Genomic DNA, 22,427 nt, shown 5'->3' on the forward strand with positions numbered 1-22,427 from the left:
TCTAGCTAGATGATTTTTTAAACGGTATCTCTTCCTTTGGTCTAGCTCCTCGTAACTTGCTGTACGTTGTAACTTTACTGCTGAAGCAATACATTTTTCAGTATCCGAAAAAAAAATCCTTGATCTCAACCTGTCTGCCGAATGTGTCATCCAGAAATCCCACAATTTCAGTTAGTGAATAGAGCTCTTGATCTTCCCCCAACTGCGACCCACTAATGTCTGCGATATCGGAGAGGTTGTCATCCTGGAAGTCCTCCTCTTCCACTTCCTTCTCCTGCTCTGCTTGAAGACTTACTGACTTCTCACTACTGTCTGCTATGTCCATGTTTTCTGACCCCCCCCCCTTCTACCCCCCATGCTATCTGACCCCCCCCCTACTGCTGTACCCCATTTTCTGTCTGGCCCCCCCCACTACTGCACCCCCCATACTAGGTGACCCCCCCTCCACTGCTGCACCCCCGGTGCTGTCTGCCCCCCCTCCACTGCTGCACCCCCGGTGCTGTCTGCCCCCCCTCCACTGCTGCACCCCTGGTGCTGTCTGACCCCCCTTCCCCTGCTGCACTCCCCATGCTGTCTGCCCCCCCTCTCCACTGCTACACCCCCCATGCTAGCTGACCCCCCCTCTCCACTGCTACACCCCCCCATGCTAGCTGACCCCCCCTCCACTGCTGCACCCCCAGTGCTATCTGACCCCCCTTCCACTGCCGCACCCCTGGTGTTGTCTGACCCCCCTACTCTGCTCCGTTTTTGTGCCTGTACTATAGATTCCTGAGTTCTTTCTACTTCTGGGCCTCTCCCTCCAGGAGTCAGCTCGTCTGACCCCTCTCTTAGTTCCTCCCTTGTTTGCTCAGGTCTATCAGGTCCATTACCCCCCGCCGTGGTTTGGTCAATGTCCTGTCCTCCAGCACTCTCTGACTGCTCTACACTGCTCACATTAACCTGCTTCTCCACCCTGACTCCGCTCGACCCCTCTTCCTCTCCGTCTTGTTTCTTATGTGGACACGCAAACTTTTTGTGCCCAATGTCCCCGCATTCGAAGCACCTCATGCTCCCAGTGTTGGCGTACAGCATGTATGACTTTCCCTCATGCCATTCTCTGAATGAAATATCCAGCGTGGGTTCATTCAGAAACATGAGCACTGTGCGCCTGAAAGAGGTCACGTGCTTCAGCGCGGGGTTTTTACAGTTTAACGGAACCGTTCTCACACCGCTCACTATTTTACCGAAGCGAGACAGCTCCCGCTCGATATCCTCATTAGGGATGAACGGCGGAATATTCGAAACCGTGACTTTAACTGTTGTAGCCCTCAGTGGAGTGACGGAATAAAGCTCTCCACTTACCTTTATTCCGTTTTCAGTCAGCTGGTGCATGAGTTCCCTCTCCTTCACCAACAGCACCACGGCCTTGTTCATTCTCGATGCCGCCACAATGTTTTCACATTTAATAAGCTCCCCTACCGCCATTAGCACCTGCTCCACCGAGACCTCGGAGCTCACCTCACACCGCACCCCGTGACGGAGTGAGAGAGGCCGGGCTCCACCGCTCAGGTGAGCCGCCATCCCTACACCCCGCCACGGGATCAAACACTCCCCGCAGCAAAAAAAACAACAACTAATAACACCGCTTCCTTGATAATATTATCACACACTCACCCAGTTATTGTGCTCTGAAATTCCAAGATGTAAAGAAAGAAATATATCTATATAAAGATAGAAAAAAGTTCATTCGCTCTCACACCACGCTCACACGCCACGCTCGCTCACAAACTCCCAGCATGCACCAGAGAGAGAGAGAGAGAGAGAGAGAGAGAGAGAGAGAGGGAAAGTGAAAGTTTGTAATTATCACTTCATGGGGACATCATCATGTTTACACAGCAACCTCATGGGGACCAAAAACATTATGGGGACAAAAATCCATGTCCTCACAGGGGTGATGCATTGAAAAGTGTTGAGGAGGCTGTAAACAGATGCCTCAAGTCTAATTTATGCAAATTATGGTACCACCCACTTAGTAAAGGACTGTGGTTAATCTGCATATGCACATTAGCGGATTAAAAAGCTTTAAAACAAAGAGGTAAAATGTTTAAAGTTTTGTTCAACTAGGCATTAATATTGATATTTGATTAAGTTAAAATTAACAGAAAATGTAAGTGTACAAAAAGTGACTGGTAAGTTAAAAGCCTAATTAGACTGTTAGAAGGTAAGATTGTTAGCATAAGCTAAACATTAATAAGTTAGAACAGATAGTTATCATGTTTTCCAAATAATTATAAGTCTTAATAGTAATTAAAGTTTGAGTTTTTAAATTTTCGCACAGCGAAATGACACTTTTTTTAAAATCTCTAAACAGTAAAACGAAATCCTTAAATCGGGTTATGGCCGAGTGTAGTTTTTTTTGACTGCACTAATAGTTCGTAAACACCACACAGGAAGTAGGAAAAGAACTACATTTCCCATCTGCCCTGGCTGTCACAGGCTAATAGCACCAGCTGCTTTCCATTGCCCTAATGAGTGATTCTACTGCGGCAACGAGACCAAATACAACGAAAGGTAAGTTATTATTATAATTTTTTTTTGCAGTTTATAAGCTTGTAATTTTATTTCCCTGCTTTAAGACTTTATTTATAATTGAATCGCAATATTAAAGTAATTGTTATGCTAGCGGACTTTACTAGCCAGAGTTAGCACACACTTTAACCAATCTAGCACATTAGTAAGTACAATAAGTTAATAAAATGAAGTTAATATATTAAAAGGCTTTGGTGGTTGTCATGTCATGTGAATATTTAGTGTTATACCGACTTCTGTAACTAGCTTCACCATGTAACGGATAGTTCGGTTATAAATAGCAGAGTCAGGCTTCCTAAATAGTTATCGATCTGAGCGCTGGATTGAGTTTAAAGCCTCTGAAATCGAGGACAGGGTGGACAGTAGTCTGGACCGAGCCCAGCTCATTAGTTCAAGTTATTAGTTTGTTATGAATCTGTAAAGCGCTGGGCGGTGGTGTGATGTGCTTCGATGTTGTAACTACAGCGCGCTCCTTTTATTCTGCGTCTCTAAACACCGCAGCTGAGCTGTGATCTGTGTGTAGAACAGGTTCTCACTCAGCAAAGTTATTAGCAAGCACGGATATGGTTATTTTCTTACTCAGAACATCACTAGGGACTGAAAATCTCAATATATTAACATTTTCTTTAGAGGTAAAATGGCACGAAGGTGGAAGAAGAATAATTATAACTAGACCAGTACATTTCCTGAAGAAAATGTGAGCGGTGCTTGCCGTGGTGAAATCGGGACAGGGCGCCAATACATTCAAGAGCCGCCCGCGTAGGGTGCCAATACTTTCGAGAGCCAGACAGATGGGGCGCCAGCATTGTTAGAGCCGGTTGTGTAGTGCGCCAAAACTTTTTAGAGCCAGCCGTCAAGGGCGCCAGTACTTTTGAGAACTGGCCGCGCTGGGTGCCAATACTTCTGAGAGCTGAACAGATCGTGTGCCAATACATTTTAGAGCCGAACGTGTACGGAGGCAAAACTTTTAGAGCTTTCTCCTTAGAGGGCCAATACTTTCGAAAGTCAATGCAAGTCTATGGGAAATTTTCTGATTTTGAGCTTCTGTAGCAGGAATTCCGGCATTCCGATCGCTTATAAAAGTCATAGCACTTCTCCTCAATAAGCCGATCAATTTGACACCTCACCCGTCGATCTCCGACAAAAGGTGCGGGACTAGTTACGCTTCAAAAAAAAGTGGAATAATAATTATTATAATAATAACTAGAACGGTACATTTCCTGAAGAAAATGTGAGTGGTGCTTGGGTGTAAAATTCAGATTGGGCGCCAATACTTTTGAGAGCTGACAGTGTAGGGCGCCAATACTCTCGAGAGTCGGACTAATAGGTTGCCAGAGGGGTTTAGCATCATGCTAGCATGTTTTAGCATCATGCTAGCATGTTTTAGCATCATGCTAGCATGTTTTAGCATCATGCTAGCATGTTTTAGCATCATGCTAGCATGTTTTTGCACATTTTAGCATCATGCTTGCACATTTTAGCATCATGCTTGCACATTTTAGCATCATGCTAGCATGTTTTAGCATCATGCTAGCATGTTTTAGAACCATGCTAGCATGTTTTAGCATCATGCTGGCATGTTGCTAGCATGTGTTGGCACTGTACTGGCCGTGTATGTTTTCTATATAAAGTCATAGCACACATCTCCTCAATAAGCCGATCGATTCGACACCTCACCCGTCGATCTCCGACAAACGGTGCGGGACTAGTTACGTGCCGAAAAAAAGTGGAATAATAATTATAATAATAATAATAATAAGTATACAAGGGAACATAGTAGTGCTTTTACAAGCACCACTAATAAAATGATCCATAGAATTAACCTGCATAAAGAATGACAATGTCTGCATAGTTTTTCTTCAAAGTGTACTTTCATTGTACTTGAAAATTGCAGTTGTAAAGTATTTGTCCACTTAAACATTTACATCTGACGGTTAACAATAAAAATTCTGTGAAGAGCTATCATATTTGTAGAATTTGATGTTGAATATTCGGTCACTGAATACTTCTCTCTTTCTCTCGTTGTGTATTGAGTATTGATGCTGCAAAAGAAGACGGATCTTTTGGTAGGCTGGTTAATGATTACCACAGGCACCCAAATGGCAGAATGCAGAAGACTGAAGTGGATGGAAGCCCACATCTTGGTCTGTTTGCTTTAACAGACTTTAAAGAAGGTGATGAAATTGCCTACAATTACGGAGGAGGAGACTGGTCTTGGTGCAGCAAGGTATGCAGGGTATCTCCCTCTCTGTTTTCACAATTTAATAATTATTAAATTGTTTTCTGTTACATAATCTTGTCTGTTAATAGTTACTATACGGAGTCCCCACAAAGCATGTTTTATTCAGGTGTGTGAGGGAGTCTTGTGATAGCTGAATAGATATGTGAATTTAGAACAGTGTCCCCATAGGTCACTTAAACCTGTTTAAATATGCAGATTATGGAGGAGGACACTGCTGAGAGCAATGGCCAGGAGAAACAGCAGCCATCACAGTCTACACCTTTTCTGGATCATAAATATCAGAATTGTGTAGTTTGCTGGCACTTTTAATCCTGCCTTTCAATCACACCTCTCCATAATTTCCAACATAAGCATCCCCTGGGACTCAGTAGGTTCCCTACTGCATCTTCTCCAAGAAAACTGAGTACTCTTAGTTACTATTTGGTACATATGCACAAACTGCAGTCAGAGTTTTCATTCTTGAGACGTGAAATGTAAGTTCCAGTCTGTAAGTTGCCAGACAATAATTTCTGTCGGGTGTAAGGGTGTGTGTTTGCTATGTAACTAATGTTTATTCTTACATTTAGGTAAAACATCTACTCTGAAAAAGAGGAAGGCTCGGGAAGGAGATGAGGTCCATGCAGTGGAGAGACATATGAAGACCTTCATCATGTCATGTCGTGTCCCAGGGAAGTTGGCCTGTGAAAACTGCATTAGATCTGAGTCTTTATATCTTAAAGATAGAGACTGGCAAAGTGTCAAATTCTATGTCTATAACTGCACTGTAGCTTACAAAAGAGATATAAACAAAGATTAAATAACACTTTGATAGTAACACTTTACATCTATATTACAGATACTGTACATCATAACATCTGTAGTAATGCTTTAATAATAAGTTACGTTACACCTCTAGCCTTTTACTTTGTAATGAACCACTCAGCATTTACTTCATAATAAATTAATCAGGAACAAATCAGGCATTTAAAATATCCATTAGAATCTTTACCTACACCGTTATATTGAATTAGATCAAATTGGTTTGGGCCGCCTTCTTCCAGTGGGTCCTTATGCAGGTGACTGACAAGTTCATGAGTAAGCCTATTGGGCAATAAAAGCTTCAGTGTGCTACGATTTACATGTTTAGACTGCCTGGAATCAAAATTAGCTACCTCAACATATATTATTAAGTTGTTACTGTCACTTTTTAGCTTAGTCAGTTAAGTGGATATAGAATTGTGTTTATGACATTTGGTTGTGTGTCTGTGTTTGGCTAGTATCTTTATTTTTCTCAATATGTTTAACTTTGAGCTGGCTATATGTAGTAAGCAGAAGTGTTATGTCAAACTTAAATGAGTCCAAGTTCATTCATGGCACATGTGAGCTTAGTAGTTGTGCACTTTAATGGGCAAATATTTGTTGTCTTTTACAGTAAAGAAGCTCAAGACTCAAGTTGTCTTTATAATGTTGAATAGACAGGGTTTTTTCAACTGACTGACAATTTTTCACTTGATTAGAGATCCAGACCAATAAACAAATACTTTGTGTAGCTAAAATATCAAAAGGATGAGTGTCTGTCATTTCGACTTGCCAAAATGACTGGGGATAGTGTTAATTTGTGATGCATGCCTGTGATAAATAAGTGAGGTTCAGTACAGCTAGCACCTCTACTTTCTATTCCACAAAAAAAATTGTATACTTTGGAGCAGGAAATGAAATGCTTCTTAGAATTATAGCCTCAAAAGTAATAATAGCACTGGTACCACCTTCCTTAACAAGTTCCGAGGTTTCTCAACGGGTTCCTCTGTTGGAAATAGAAAGCTCAAAAAGAAATGTAGTCTGTTATCTATTACGTGCAGATATTGAAATTTGTGTAAGAGAGCTTTTTGATAACCAAACTTTCACTGATTGCATATTTCACAAATAAGGCTAAGAGTCCTTAGTATAAACAATTAAGAACAACTGTTCAATATAATTTCATGAGAAGCTCAAACCTTCAAATAGAGAAAATACACATCATATCTGCTTTACAGACAGCCCTCTAAATTAGACATACTTAGTTTGTAATTTTGTATAAATAATTATAGAGTTAAATTGACAACTTTGTTTTTTAAAACCATGTCCCATTGTTATATAAACGACCTGATCTGTGTGTATGCAGATTAACTATCTAGTGATGTCCCCTCTACAACATGAAAACCAGCTAATTTGCTGTGTATGCAAATTAGGTCCCCATTAATGATGAGTTCTTGTTATGTCCACATTAGGTGTGAAAAAACCAAGCACAGAAATTTGGTGATTTAAATCCAGAATTTGAGATGATATGTGTTCTCAGGCTTAAATTATACATGCCTGATTTTTTTCACATCTGTAGGACCTCAGGAAAGTGGTGTCCCCACAATACATGGGTGGGACTACTGACCCCAGAATGTTCTAATTACAAGAGTGTGTGTGTGTGTGTGTGTGTGTGTGAGATAGAGAGAGAGTATGTGTGTGTGTGTTGAAGGTACAGGAGCAGTCTGGCTGTGCAGCTACAGTAAATGTTAATAATAATAATAATAATAGGACGTTATTTAAAAGCTCATACAGCTGATGTGATTTTTATTTAGTAGTTAATTTAACATGCTATGCTAACATGTAAACAATAAGATAATATTACCTGACGTACATTTTACACTCAATATTGTCTGTTTCTGTTCTATTTCACCAACAAAAATATTTCCAAACAAAGCCACAGCAGGTCCTGCTCCTTTTTCCTCCTAATTCCCTCATTTCTCCACCTTGGGATTAATAAAGTATTATCTTATCTCATCTTTTGTTCAAATAGGAGATTTCTTATTTATTTTATTTATTTTATTTATTTTGTTTATTTTTAAATAGGAGACTTTTTAATACTTTTATTAAAAAATGGCTTCATGTTTCTATTATAATGAAGCATTTGTTCAAACAAAAATGTTTTCAGTCCTTTAAGGATCATTGTAACTGATGATGTTGTTATTATTATTATTATTATTATTATTATTATTATTAATAATAATAATAATAATAATAATGCTGATGTGGTGTCATGTCCTCTGATTTCTGTGTGAGACAAACGCACTCATATTTCTGTTACATGGGAAACTTTAGGGTTAGGGTGCATACATACTCTGCTTTAAATAAACAGCAGGAGATTGAGCACCAGTGACTTGACACCTACAGCTGACAAAGCTGCAAGCAGGGTTCATACCTGCGCAAGAAAACCCCGCTGGATTTAGAGTCTTGACGCCTCAAAGTGATTTAAGGAAACACTAGGCTATTCTACTGGAGCCGACGGACGTGTTTGTCCGTGTTCGACCCTTCTCCAACAACAACTTCTCAGTCTCGTTTATATTCTCAGGTTTCCGCACGTGGACGCCCTCTTCAGTACATTTACTTCAGTCAAGTAATTAGAGCCTTTACTAGTTTACATGAACACATTCGGACGACTCACTTTACATCAAAGCATTTTTCTAGGATAAAACACAAGCGTGTTTGATGAATGCCAAGGTGCTTTCTTGCTCATCTGAATAGAGTTCCCTCTGCATTACGACACAGTTTCATAACAGGCTTCAAGTTGCGCAGGTGAAACCCCGGTGTAGTTCAAGTCCAGTGCCCTTTTCTCTCTGCAGTCGGCAAGATGGTGCACACGAGTTAGTTGACACAGACCGCTGACATGCCTTGAGCAGGCTTCAAGTTGCGTAGGGGAGACCCCAGTGCATTCCAAGTCCAGTGCCATGTTTTCTTGGCCATCAGAGGAAGGGGGCATGAGACAAGACTTAAGTGCATTTCCTTGGTTCATTTATGTTCTGATGGTTTATGTTTTGATCGTTTCAATGTGCCAACCTTCTTTACCAGCCGTAATCACGATGGAGAATGAGACAAGGCTTAAGAGTGACTCCAAGGCTCATTGACGTTTTGATCGCGCATGGTTGCAAGTTTCCAAAGTGTCATGTGTCTTTTCAAATGGCTTCATGTTTCAATTATAATGAAGCATTTGTTCAAACAAAAATGTTTTCAGTCCTTTAAGGATCATTGTAACTGATGATGTTATTATTATTATTATTATTATTATTTTTAATAATAATAATAATGCTAATGCTGATGTGGTGTCCTGTCCTCTGATTTGTGTGTGTGAGAGAAACACACTCACATTTCTGTTACATGGTAAAGAGTAAGTGTAATATGGCTTTGTGTGTATGTGTGTTTGAGATCAGTGTTCTGATATTTCATCATTTCTCTTCCAGGCTGTGTTTGTGTGATCTGACAGAGGAAAGCTGTAGAGTTCTGTCCTCAGTTCTCAGATCAAACTCCTCCAGACTGAGAGAACTGAACCTGAGTGACAATAACCTGCAGGATTCAGGAGTGAAGCTGCTCTCTGCTGGACTGGAGAATCCACACTGTACACTGGAGACACTGAGGTACACACACACACTCACACACACACACACACACACACACACACTGTACACTGGACATACTGAGGTACACACACACTCACACACACACACACACACACACACACACACACACTCACAAACACACATCCAGTTTCCATCTGTGGTGATTGTAATTGTAGTGATGTACAGTGCATCCAGAAAGTATTCACAGCGCTTCACTTTTTCCACATTGTTATGTTACAGACCTTGGAGTGATTATTGACTCCAGCCTATCATTTGATGCTCATGTAGATAATATTACTAGGATAACCTTCTTTCATCTCAGAAATATTGACTATATAATGACTGCATCATACTCCAAAAAAGTTGGGACAGTTGACTGTTTACTGCTGTGTAACATCACCTTTTCTTTTAATAACACTTATTAAGTGTTTGAGTGCTGAGTGAAGACACCAGTTGGTTAAGGTTAGCAAGGAGAATTTCCCCCCATTCATCCATTATTGATTTCTTTAGCTGTGCTACTGTACGAGGCCTTCAGTGCCTTATTTTGAGCTTTATAATGCGACACACATCGGAGGCAGGTCAGGACTGCAGGCAGGTCATGCTAGCACCAGCACTCTCTTCTTACACAACCATGCGTTTGTGGTTTGGTGTTGTCCTGCTCTGGATGGCAGCATGTGTAGCTCCAAAATGTGTACATATCTTTCTGCATTAATGATGCCCTCACAGATGTGTGTTACCCATACCATGGACACTGACACGCCCCCATACCATGGACACTGACACGCCCCCATACCATGGACACTGACACGCCCCATACCATGGGCACTGGCACAGCCCTATACCATGGACACTGGCACGCCCCCATACCATGGACACTGACACGCCCCCATACCATGGACACTGACACGCCCCCATACCATGGACACTGACACGCCCCCATACCATGGACACTGACACGCCCCCATACCATGGACACTGACACGTCCCCATACCATGGACACTGACACGCCCCCAGACCATGGACACTGACACCCCCCCATACCATGGACACTGACACGCCCCCATACCAACTGACATGCCCCATACCATGGACACTGACATGCCCCATACCATGGACACTGACATGCCCCATACCATGGACACTGACATGCCCCATACCATGGACACTGACATGCCCCCATACCATGGACACTGACACGCCCCATACCATGGACACTGACACGCCCCATACCATGGACACTGACACGCCCCCATACCATGGACACTGACACGCCCCATACCATGGGCACTGACACGCCCCCATACCATGACAGATGCTGGCTTTTGGATCTGACTCTGATCACAGCTTGGATGGTCCTTTTTCTCTTTGACTCGGAGAACACGACGGTTGTTTTTGCAAAAACTATTTAAAATGTCGACTCATCAGAACACAAAACAAGATTCCAATGTGCTACTGTCCATCTTAGATAAGACCGAGCCCAGAGAAGTGGTCGGAGCTTCGGAACAATGTATGGCCTCTGCTTTACATAGTAAAGCCTTAACTTGCATCTGTGGATGCAGCGGCGAATACTGTCGACTGACTAAGGTTTACCAAAGTATTCCCGAGCCCATGTCAGGATCTTCATTACAGACTCATGACAGTTTTTAAGAGAGTGATGTCTGAGGGAGCGGAGATCACGCACATTCAGAAGTGGTTTTATGCCTCGCCCTTTACGCACCTAGATTTGACCGGATTCCTTGAATCTTTTAATTATATTGTGCACTGTAGAAGGTGAAATGACCAAAATCCTACCGATTTGTCTTTGGGGAATGTTCTTCTCAAAGTGTTGGATTATTTGCTGACATATCTGTTGGCAGATTGGCGAGCCTCGACCCATCCTTACTCTTGAAGGACTCGGCCTTTTTTGAAGGCTCCTTATGTATATGATTAGACAATAATTAGACCTCACCTGTTTCACATCGCCGCCTTCTTTCAACTCGTCACATCGTATTAATCCTAAATGACCCCTGTCCCAACTTTTTTGGAACGTGTTGCAGCATCAATTTCAAAATGAATGTTCATCTTACCCCGCCCATACATACATGTTTCAAACACACCTCTCTCTCTCTCTCAACCCCGCCCATACATACATGTTTCAGACACACCTCTCTCTAAACCCCGCCCATACATACGTTTCAGACACACCTCTCTCCCTAAACCCCGCCCATACATACGTTTCAGACACACCTCTCTCCCTAAACCCCGCCCATACATACATGTTTCAAACACACCTCTCTCTCGCTCTCTCTAAACCCCGCCCATACATACGTTTCAGACACACCTCTCTCTAAACCCCGCCCATACATACATGTTTCAGACACCTCTCTCTAAACCCCGCCCATACATACATGTTTCAGACACCTCTCTCTAAACCCCGCCCATACATACGTTTCAGACACACCTCTCTCTAAACCCCGCCCATACATACATGTTTCAGACACACCTCTCTCTAAACCCCGCCCATACATACATGTTTCAGACACACCTCTCTCTCTCTCTCTCAACCCCGCCCATACATACATGTTTCAGACACACCTCTCTCTAAACCCCGCCCATACATACATGTTTCAGACACACCTCTCTCCCTAAACCCCGCCCATACATACGTTTCAGACACACCTCTCTCTAAACCCCGCCCATACATACATGTTTCAGACACACCTCTCTCTAAACCCCGCCCATACATACATGTTTCAGACACACCTCTCTCTCTCTCTCTCAACCCCGCCTATACATACATGTTTCAGACACACCTCTCTCTAAACCCCGCCCATACATACATGTTTCAGACACACCTCTCTCCCTAAACCCCGCCCATACATACGTTTCAGACACACCTCTCTCCCTAAACCCCGCCCATACATACATGTTTCAGACACACCTCTCTCTCTCAACCTCGCCCATACATACATGTTTCAGACACACCTCTCTCTCGCTCTCTCTCTAAACCCCGCCCATACATACATTGCTCAGACACACCTCTCTCTCTAAACCCCGCCCATACATACATGTTTCAGACACACCTCTACTGCTCTCTCTAAACCCCGCCCATACATACGTTTCAGACACACCTCTCTCTAAACCCCGCCCATACATACATGTTTCAGACACCTCTCTCTCGTTCTCTCTCTAAACCCCGCCCATACATACATGTTTCAGACACACCTCTCTCTCTCTCTCTCTCTCTCTCTAAACCTCGCCCATACATACATGTTTCAGACACACCTCTCCCTCTCTCTAAACCCTGCCCATACATACATGTTTCAGACACACCTCTCTCTCTCGCTCTCTTTAAACCCCGCCCATACATACATGTTTCAGACACACCTCTCTCTCGCTCTCTCTAAACCCCGCCCATACATACGTTTCAGACACACCTCTCTCTCTAAACCCCGCCCATACATACATGTTTCACACACCTCTCTCTCTCTCTCTCAACCCCGCCCATACATACATGTTTCAGACACACCTCTCTCTCACTCTCTCTCTAAACCCCGCCCATACATACATGTTTCAGACACACCTCTCTCTAAACCCCGCCCATACATGTTTCAGACACACCTCTCCCTCTCTCTCTAAACCCCGCCCATACATGTTTCAGACACACCTCTCCCTCTCTCTAAACCCCGCCCATAAATACATGTTTCAGACACACCTCTCTCGCTCTAAACCCCGCCCATAAATACATGTTTCAGACACTCCTCTCTCTTGCTCTCTCTAAACCCCGCCCATACATACATGTTTCAGACACACCTCTCTCTAAACCCCGCCCATACATACATGTTTCAGACACACCTCTCCCTCTCTCTCTAAACCCCGCCCATACATGTTTCAGACACACCTCTCCCTCTCTCTAAACCCCGCCCATAAATACATGTTTCAGACACACCTCTCTCGCTCTAAACCCCGCCCATAAATACATGTTTCAGACACTCCTCTCTCTTGCTCTCTCTAAACCCCGCCCATACATACATGTTTCAGACACACCTCTCTCTAAACCCCGCCCATACATACATGTTTCAGACACACCTCTCTCTCTCTCTAAACCTCGCCCATACATACATGTTTCAGACACACCTCTCTCTAAACCCCGCCCATACATACATGTTTCAGACACACCTCTCCCTCTCTCTAAACCCCGCCCATACATACATGTTTCAGACACACCTCTCCCTCTCTCTAAACCCCGCCCATACATACGTTTCAGACACACCTCTACTGCTCTCTCTAAACCCCGCCCATACATACGTTTCAGACACACCTCTCTCTAAACCCCGCCCATACATACATGTTTCAGACACCTCTCTCTCGTTCTCTCTCTAAACCCCGCCCATACATACATGTTTCAGACACACCTCTCTCTCTCTCTCTCTCTCTCTCTAAACCTCGCCCATACATACATGTTTCAGACACACCTCTCCCTCTCTCTAAACCCCGCCCATACATACATGTTTCAGACACACCTCTCTCTCGCTCTCTTTAAACCCCGCCCATACATACATGTTTCAGACACACCTCTCTCTCGCTCTCTCTAAACCCCGCCCATACATACGTTTCAGACACACCTCTCTCTCTAAACCCCGCCCATACATACATGTTTCACACACCTCTCTCTCTCTCTCTCAACCCCGCCCATACATACATGTTTCAGACACACCTCTCTCTCACTCTCTCTCTCTAAACCCCGCCCATACATACATGTTTCAGACACACCTCTCTCTAAACCCCGCCCATACATGTTTCAGACACACCTCTCCCTCTCTCTAAACCCCGCCCATACATACGTTTCAGACACACCTCTCTCTAAACCCCGCCCATACATACATGTTTCAGACACACCTCTCTCTCTCTCTCTCTCTAAACCTCGCCCATACATACATGTTTCAGACACACCTCTCCCTCTCTCTAAACCTCGCCCATACATACATGTTTCAGACACACCTCTCTCTCTCGCTCTCTTTAAACCCCGCCCATACATACGTTTCAGACACACCTCTCTCTCTAAACCCCGCCCATACATACATGTTTCACACACCTCTCTCTCTCTCAACCCCGCCCATACATACGTTTCAGACACACCTCTCTCTCACTCTCTAAACCCCGCCCATACATACATGTTTCAGACACAGCTCTCTCTAAACCCCGCCCATACATGTTTCAGACACACCTCTCCCTCTCTCTCTAAACCCCGCCCATACATGTTTCAGACACACCTCTCCCTCTCTCTCTAAACCCCGCCCATAAATACATGTTTCAGACACACCTCTCTCGCTCTAAACCCCGCCCATAAATACATGTTTCAGACACACCTCTCTCTCTAAACCCCGCCCATAAATACATGTTTCAGACACACCTCTCTCGCTCTAAACCCCGCCCATACATACATGTTTCAGACACACCTCTCTCTAAACCCCGCCCATACATACATGTTTCAGACACACCTCTCTCTCTCTCTCTCTAAACCTCGCCCATACATACATGTTTCAGACACACCTCTCTCTAAACCCCGCCCATACATACATGTTTCAGACACACCTCTCCCTCTCTCTAAACCCCGCCCATACATACATGTTTCAGACACACCTCTCTCTCTCTCTCTCTAAACCCCGCCCATACATACATGTTTCAGACACACCTCTCCCTCTCTCTAAACCCCGCCCATACATACATGTTTCAGACACACCTCTCTCTCTCTCTCTCTCTCTAAACCCCGCCCATACATACATGTTTCAGACACACCTCTCTCTCCCTAAACCCCGCCCATACATACATGTTTCAGACACACCTCTACTGCTCTCTCTAAACCCCGCCCATGCATACGTTTCAGACACACCTCTCTAAACCCCGCCCATACATACATGTTTCAGACACACCTCTCTCACTCTCTCTCTAAACCCCGCCCATACATACATGTTTCAGACACACCTCTCTCTAAACCCCGCCCATACATGTTTCAGACACACCTCTCCCTCTCTCTAAACCCCGCCCATGCATACGTTTCAGACACACCTCTCTCTAAACCCCGCCCATACATGTTTCAGACACACCTCTCCCTCTCTCTAAACCCCGCCCATGCATACGTTTCAGACACACCTCTCTCTAAACCCCGCCCATACATACATGTTTCAGACACACCTCTCCCTCTCTCTCTCTAAACCCCTCGCCCATAAATACATGTTTCAGACACACCTCTCTCGCTCTAAACCCCGCCCATAAATACATGTTTCAGACACACCTCTCTCGCTCTAAACCCCGCCCATACATACATGTTTCAGACACACCTCTCTCTCACTCTCTCTAAACCCCGCCCATACATACATGTTTCAGACACACCTCTCTCTCTAAACCCCGCCCATGCATACGTTTCAGACACACCTCTCTCTAAACCCCGCCCATACATACATGTTTCAGACACACCTCTCTCTAAACCCCGCCCATACATGTTTCAGACACACTTCTCCCTCTCTCTCTCTAAACCCCCGCCCATAAATACATGTTTCAGACACACCTCTCTCGCTCTAAACCCCGCCCATAAATACATGTTTCAGACACACCTCTCTCGCTCTAAACCCCGCCCATACATACATGTTTCAGACACACCTCTCTCTCGCTCTCTCTAAACCCCGCCCATACATACATGTTTCAGACACACCTCTCTAAACCCCGCCCATACATACATGTTTCAGACACACCTCTCTCTAAACCCCGCCCATACATACATGTTTCACACACCTCTCTCTAAACCCCGCCCATACATACATGTTTCAGACACACCTCTCTCTAAACCCTGCCTATACATACATGTTTCAGACACACCTCTCTCTAAACCCCGCCCATACATACATGTTTCAGACACACCTCTCTCTCTCCCTCTCCCTAAACCCCGCCCATACATACGTTTCAGACACACCTCTCTCTAAACCCCGCCCATACATACATGTTTCAGACACACCTCTCTCTCTCTCAACCCCGCCCATACATACATGTTTCAGACACACCTCTCTCTCTCTCTCTCTCTCAACCCCGCCCATACATACATGTTTCAGACACACCTCTCTCTCTCTCTCTCTCTCTCTCTCTCTCTAAACCCCGCCCATACATACATGTTTCAGACACACCTCTCTTTCTCTCTCCCTAAACCCCGCCCATACATACATGTTTCAGACACACCTCTCTCTCTAAACCCCGCCCATACATACATGTTTCAGACACACCTCTACTGCTCACTCTAAACCCCGCCCATACATACGTTTCAGACACACCTCTCTCTAAACCCCGCCCATACATACATGTTTCAGACACCTCTCTCGTTCTCTCTCTAAACCCCGCCCATACATACATGTTTCAGACACACCTCTCCCTCTCTCTCTCTCTCTCTCTCTCTCTCTCTCTCTCTCTCTAAACCTCGCCCATACATACATGTTTCAGACACACCTCTCTCTCTAAACCCCGCCCATACATACATGTTTCAGACACACCTCTCTCTAAACCCCGCCCATACATACGTTTCAGACACACCTCTCTCTAAACCCCGCCCATACATACGTTTCAGACACCTCTCTCGTTCTCTCTCTAAACCCCGCCCATACACGTGTTTCACCGGTAGACAGTACTTTCTGTCAAACTGTCAATCGAAGTAGTGTGCTAATTTATGATCTTTGTGTTTTCCTGACAGGAAAACTTTACACAGAAGTCTCTAAGATCTCGGCTGTGTACCAGTGTTTGCGCTGTGTAATTTAAACGAACCTGCGGCTTCTCATTTTAGCACCGCTAAAGTTTTATTTTTATTTTGAGGAATGCTTCAAAGAGGAGGTGGCTGTCTATCGTAACAGTAAGTGTTTTATTAGTGGTGCTTGAAAAGCACTAATATTGTTCTCTTGCATACTTAATAATAATAATAATAATAATAATAATAATAATATTATTATTATTATTCCACTTTTTTTTCGGCGCATAACTAGTCCCACACCGTTTGTCGGAGATCGACAGGTGAGGTCGATTGGCCCTCTAAGGAGAAAGCTCTAAAAGTTTTGCCTCCGTACACGTTCGGCTCTAAAATGTATTGGCACGTGATCTGTTCGGCTCTCAAAAGTATTGGGACCCCGCACAGCCAGCTCTCAAAAGTACTGGCGCCCTTGACAGTCAGCTCTAAAAAGTATTGGCGCACTACACAGCCGGCTCTAACAATGCTGGTGCCCTATCTGTCCGGCTCTCGAAAGTATTGGCGCCGGCCAATACTAAAACATGCTAGCATGATGCTAAAACATGTTAGCATCATGCTAATACCCTGTAGCAACCTATCCATCTGGCTCTCGAAAGTATTGGCGCCCGATCCAAATTTTGTCAGTGCAAGCACCACTCACATTTTCTTCAGGAAATGTACCGGTCTAGTTATTATAATAATTATTATTATTCTTCTTCCACTTTTTTTCTCTCGCGTTTGTCGGAGATCGACAGGTGAGGTGTTGAATCGATCGGCTTATTGAGCAGAGGTGTGCTATGACTTTTATAAGCGATCGGAATGCCGGAATTCCCACTACGGAAGCTCAAAGTCAGAAAATTCCCCATAGATTGCATTGAGTTTCGAAAGTATTGGCCCTCTAAACAGAAAGCTCTAAAAGAATTGCCTCCGTACACATTTGGCTCTAAAATGTATTGGCGCACAATCTGTTCAGCTCTCAGAAGTATTGGCACCCTATCTGGCCGCCTCTCAAAAGTACTGGCACCCTTGATGGTCAGCTCTGAAAGGTATTGGCGCACTATACGGCCAGCTCCAACAGTGCTTGCACCCTATCTGTCCGGCTCTCAAAAGTATTGGCGCCCTTCGCCATTGGCTCTTGAAAGTATTTTCGTCCCATTCCTGTTTTGCCATGGCGAGCACCATCCACATTTTCTTCAGGAAATGTACCGGTCTAGTTATTATTATAATTAATGGTGCTTGAAAAGCACTACTATTGTTCTTCGGCCTACTTATTATTATTATTATTATTATTATTATTATTATTATTATTATTATTATAATTAATGGTCCTTGAAAAGCACTACTATTGTTATTTGACAAACTTATTATAATTATTCTTCTTCTTCCACTTTTTTTTTCGGTGCGAAACTAGTCCCGCACCATTTGTCGGAGATCGACGGTTGAGGTGTCGAATCGATCGGTTTATTGAGGAGAGGTGTGCTATGCATTACGGAAGTGATCGGAATGTCGGCATTCCCGGTACGGAAGCTCAAAGTCGGAAAATTTCCCATAGACTTGCATTGAGTTGCGAAAGAATTGGCGCTCTACACTGCCAGCTCTAAAAGAATTGCCTCCATACACGCCCGGCTCTAAAAAGTATTGGCAACCAATCTGTCCGGCTCTCAGAAGTATTGGTGCCCTATCTGGCATGCTCTCAAAAGTATTTTCACCCCTCATGGCTGGCTCTCCAAAGTATTTCCGCCCTACACGGCCGGCTCTCAGAAGTATTGGCGCCCTATGCCTCCAGCTCTCAAAAGTATTGGCACCCCACGCTTCCGGCTATCGAAAGTATTGGTGCCTGATCTGAATTTTGCCATGGCAAGCAGCACACATTTTCTTCAGGAAATGTACTGGTCTAGTTTATTATTATTATTATTATTATTATTATTGTTGTGTGTGTGTGTTATTATTTCTGTGTCTGTGTTATTATTTCAGACATCAGATGTTTCTCATCTATATTAAATGTTTTCTACACATTTGATCATTTTAGAAAATGTCTGAAGGATTTTTACACGCACCCCTGCTCTCATCAGACAGAACCTCGATTGGGAAACACTGGGTTAGTTACTCGTCTGACCAATGTGTTTAACTTACTCTCCATCATCACCTTTATTCTGAGTAACATTCATTATTCACACAAAAACTACTTACACACCAATCCACACTAATATCAGGATACTCGCTCTCCTCAAGGGAAAACAGAAAAAATACATTTCTGCAGATATTTAAGTAAACTTACTCAGCGTATGAGTTCTGCTTCTTTATCTAATGATCTGCTGAGTGTTTCTAGCTCCTGTTATTTTATTTTAGTTTATATATTTGTATAGAGCTCTGACAGTTGTTCGTGCACAGCTGAATGAAGTCACGAGATAATAAATGAAGGTGATGAAATGATAATGTGTGTGATGTAGATTTCACCAGTCTTTTAATTCTGTTCTCTGTATTTGCAGCGTTTTCAGGCTTATACTTTCAGTATTTACAGGCCTGTGCTCGATGGATCAGAAAGCTGTCTGATAACAAACCATATCTCTGTGTGTGTGTGTGTGTGTTTATTACCCTACCTCACTGCCCCTCCCCCTCTGCGGAATCACTGCCCCTCTTCTGTTTTCATTTCAATAATAATAATAGTAATAATAATAATAGTGCTGATGTGGTGTCCTGTCCTCTGATTTGTGTGTGTGAGAGAAACACACTCACATTTCTGTTACATGGTAAAGAGTAAGTGTATTATGGCTGTGTGTGTGTGTGTTTGAGATCAGTGTTCTGATATATCATCATTTCTCTTCCAGGCTGTGTGTGTGTGTGATCTGACAGAGGAAAGCTGTAGAGTTCTGTCCTCAGTTCTCAGATCAAACTCCTCCAGACTGAGAGAACTGAACCTGAGTGTCAATAACCTGCAGGATTCAGGAGTGAAGCTGCTCTCTGCTGGACTGGAGAATCCACACTGTACACTGGAGATACTGAGGTACACACACACACACACACTGTACACTGGAGATACTGAGGTACACACACTCTCACACACACACACACACACACACACTGTACACTGGAGATACTGTGGTACTCACACACACACACACACACACACACACACACACTGTACACTGGAGATACTGAGGTACACACACTCACTCACACACACACACACACACACACACACACACACTGTACACTGGAGATACTGAGGTACACACACACACTCACACACTGTACACTGGAGACACTGAGGTACACACACACTCACACACACACACACACACACACACACTCACACACACTCACACACACACACACTGTACACTGGAGATACTGAGGTACACACACACACACACACACACACACACACACTGTACACTGGAGACACTGAGGTACACACTCACACACACTCACACATACACACTGTACACACACACACACACACTGTACACTGGAGACACTGAGGTACACACTCACACACACACACTCACACACACACACTCTCTCTCTCTCTCACACACACACACTGTACCCTGGAGATACTGAGGTACACACACACACACACACACACACACACACACACACACACTCTCTCTCTCTCTCTCTCTCTCTCTCTCTCTCTCTCACACACACACACACACACACTGTACCCTGGAGATACTGAGGTACACACACACACACACACACACACACACACACACACACACACTGTACACTGGAGATACTGAGGTACACACACACACTCACACACACACACACTCACACACACACACACACACACACTGTACACTGGAGACACTGAGGTACACACACACACACACACACACACACACACACACACTCTCTCTCTCTCTCTCTCTCTCTCTCTCTCACACACACACACACACACACTGTACCCTGGAGATACTGAGGTACACACACACACACACACACACACACACACACACACACTGTACACTGGAGATACTGAGGTACACACACACACTCACACACACACACACTCACACACACACACACACACACACTGTACACTGGAGACACTGAGGTACACACACACACAGTTTCCCTCTGTGGTGATTGTAATTGTAGTGATGTGATGTTGTCATTGTTGTGTGTGAGATGAGAGTAAATGTTGTGTATATAAAGATTTTGTGTAGTGGATGTTTTCAGAGCTAAAACTGAGTGTGGTAAGTGTGAGAAGGTTTTCTTTCTTGCAGTATGTGTAACTGCAGGATTACAGATGAAGGTTGTGCTGCTCTGGCTTCTGCTCTGAGGTCAAACTCCTCATCACACCTGAGAGAACTGGATCTGAACTATAATAATCCAGGAGAATCAGGAGTGAAGCTGCTCTCTGATCTACTGAAGGATCCACACTGTAACCTGGAGACACTACAGTGAGTTACTGATTACTGTCTCTTTACTCTACTGTATCATGCTGAATAATGTGTGTGTGTTTACGCTGATGTTGTGTGTTTACACTGATGTTCTTCTGTCTTACAGCATTAACTATAATACACTCACCAGGACAGGCGTATGACGGGAGTCTCACCTCAAAACCTCTTCTCCAGGATAAAGCAGTCTTGGTGAAGTTAGAACCCGTCCCACATTTCCAGCAGTTTGGGAGCTGAATCATTAAACTTAAAGGGGCAGAGCAGAAACAGTCAAGAACAGGCATAAGATCGTACACAGGAGAAATCAACACACGTAACCAAATATCTGCTGTACAAAGCAACGGCACCGATCTGCCCCAGGGATGGAGACTGACGAGGCTTAAGTACACGTCCGGAAATGTACAGCCAACTCATCCCAAAGCACGAGGCAGGAGCAGGCGTGTACGAGATGTGATCGTCCAATGGCAAGCAGGAACATGACGCATTGCAGTGGACTGGGCTTAAAAGAGGAGGAGACAAGACACCCATCCCTCCCCCGACATAGACACACGAATGGAACATAGTACAAACAGAAATACAACTGAGGACGTAACAATGGCCAAGTATCAAATAAAATGTAAACGTGCATTGATGAAGGTAATGTTGTTAGTAATTGTTTATAAATTACCATGGTAACACACAGCTCCAAGGTATAAAAATATGGAGTTTGTCATCAATCAAACAGTAACCAGTTTTAATACCTAAAACAGTTTACGTAGCAAAATTTACCAAAGCGCTTTACAGTAAATTAAAATGTAAAATTAAACTAATGAAATGTTGTGCAGCACATGCTTATGTTAATGTTTGTTTCATTATATAATCATATAAATAAATACTCCCAAAGTCACCAGAATTGAAAGCTTTTTGCTGTTAAACATTTAGAGATTGAGGTTGTGGTGACTCAGTAGTTCACTCAGTATATCTGGGTAAGACACAGTGAACGACTCACTGCTGGCATTCATGAAGAAGTCATAAACTCCACTGGAATAATAAATAGGATCTAATAAAACCATGAGTGGAAATTATT

At 43.8% G+C, this 22,427-nt stretch overlaps 1 protein-coding gene and 2 long non-coding RNA genes across 5 annotated transcripts in view; 2 read left to right on the forward strand and 1 right to left on the reverse strand.

Moving 5' to 3' along the window:
* LOC108261599 (NACHT, LRR and PYD domains-containing protein 3) overlaps positions 1 to 22,427 on the reverse strand; it is a 619,868-nt gene that overhangs the window by 447,417 nt on the left and 150,024 nt on the right. The gene's annotated exons all lie outside the window — the stretch shown is intronic.
* Positions 2,378 to 6,062, forward strand: LOC128630438 (uncharacterized). Of its 2 annotated transcripts, XR_008394762.1 has the most exons (4): positions 2,382 to 2,550; positions 4,603 to 4,795; positions 5,006 to 5,283; positions 5,377 to 6,062. It is a non-coding gene; the product is annotated as an uncharacterized LOC128630438 (long non-coding RNA). The 2 variants fall into 2 exon arrangements; XR_008394761.1 differs by having other exon boundaries at positions 2,378 to 2,550; positions 5,006 to 6,062.
* On the forward strand, positions 9,057 to 22,425 carry LOC108262315 (uncharacterized). 2 transcript variants are annotated; one of them, XR_008394749.1, is made up of 4 exons: positions 9,057 to 9,228; positions 19,781 to 19,956; positions 21,188 to 21,364; positions 21,471 to 22,425. It is a non-coding gene; the product is annotated as an uncharacterized LOC108262315 (long non-coding RNA). The 2 variants fall into 2 exon arrangements; XR_008394750.1 differs by lacking the exon at positions 19,781 to 19,956.

This window comes from Ictalurus punctatus, unplaced genomic scaffold, assembly GCF_001660625.3.
Source record: "Ictalurus punctatus breed USDA103 unplaced genomic scaffold, Coco_2.0 Super-Scaffold_100056, whole genome shotgun sequence".
NCBI lineage: Eukaryota > Metazoa > Chordata > Actinopteri > Siluriformes > Ictaluridae > Ictalurus > Ictalurus punctatus.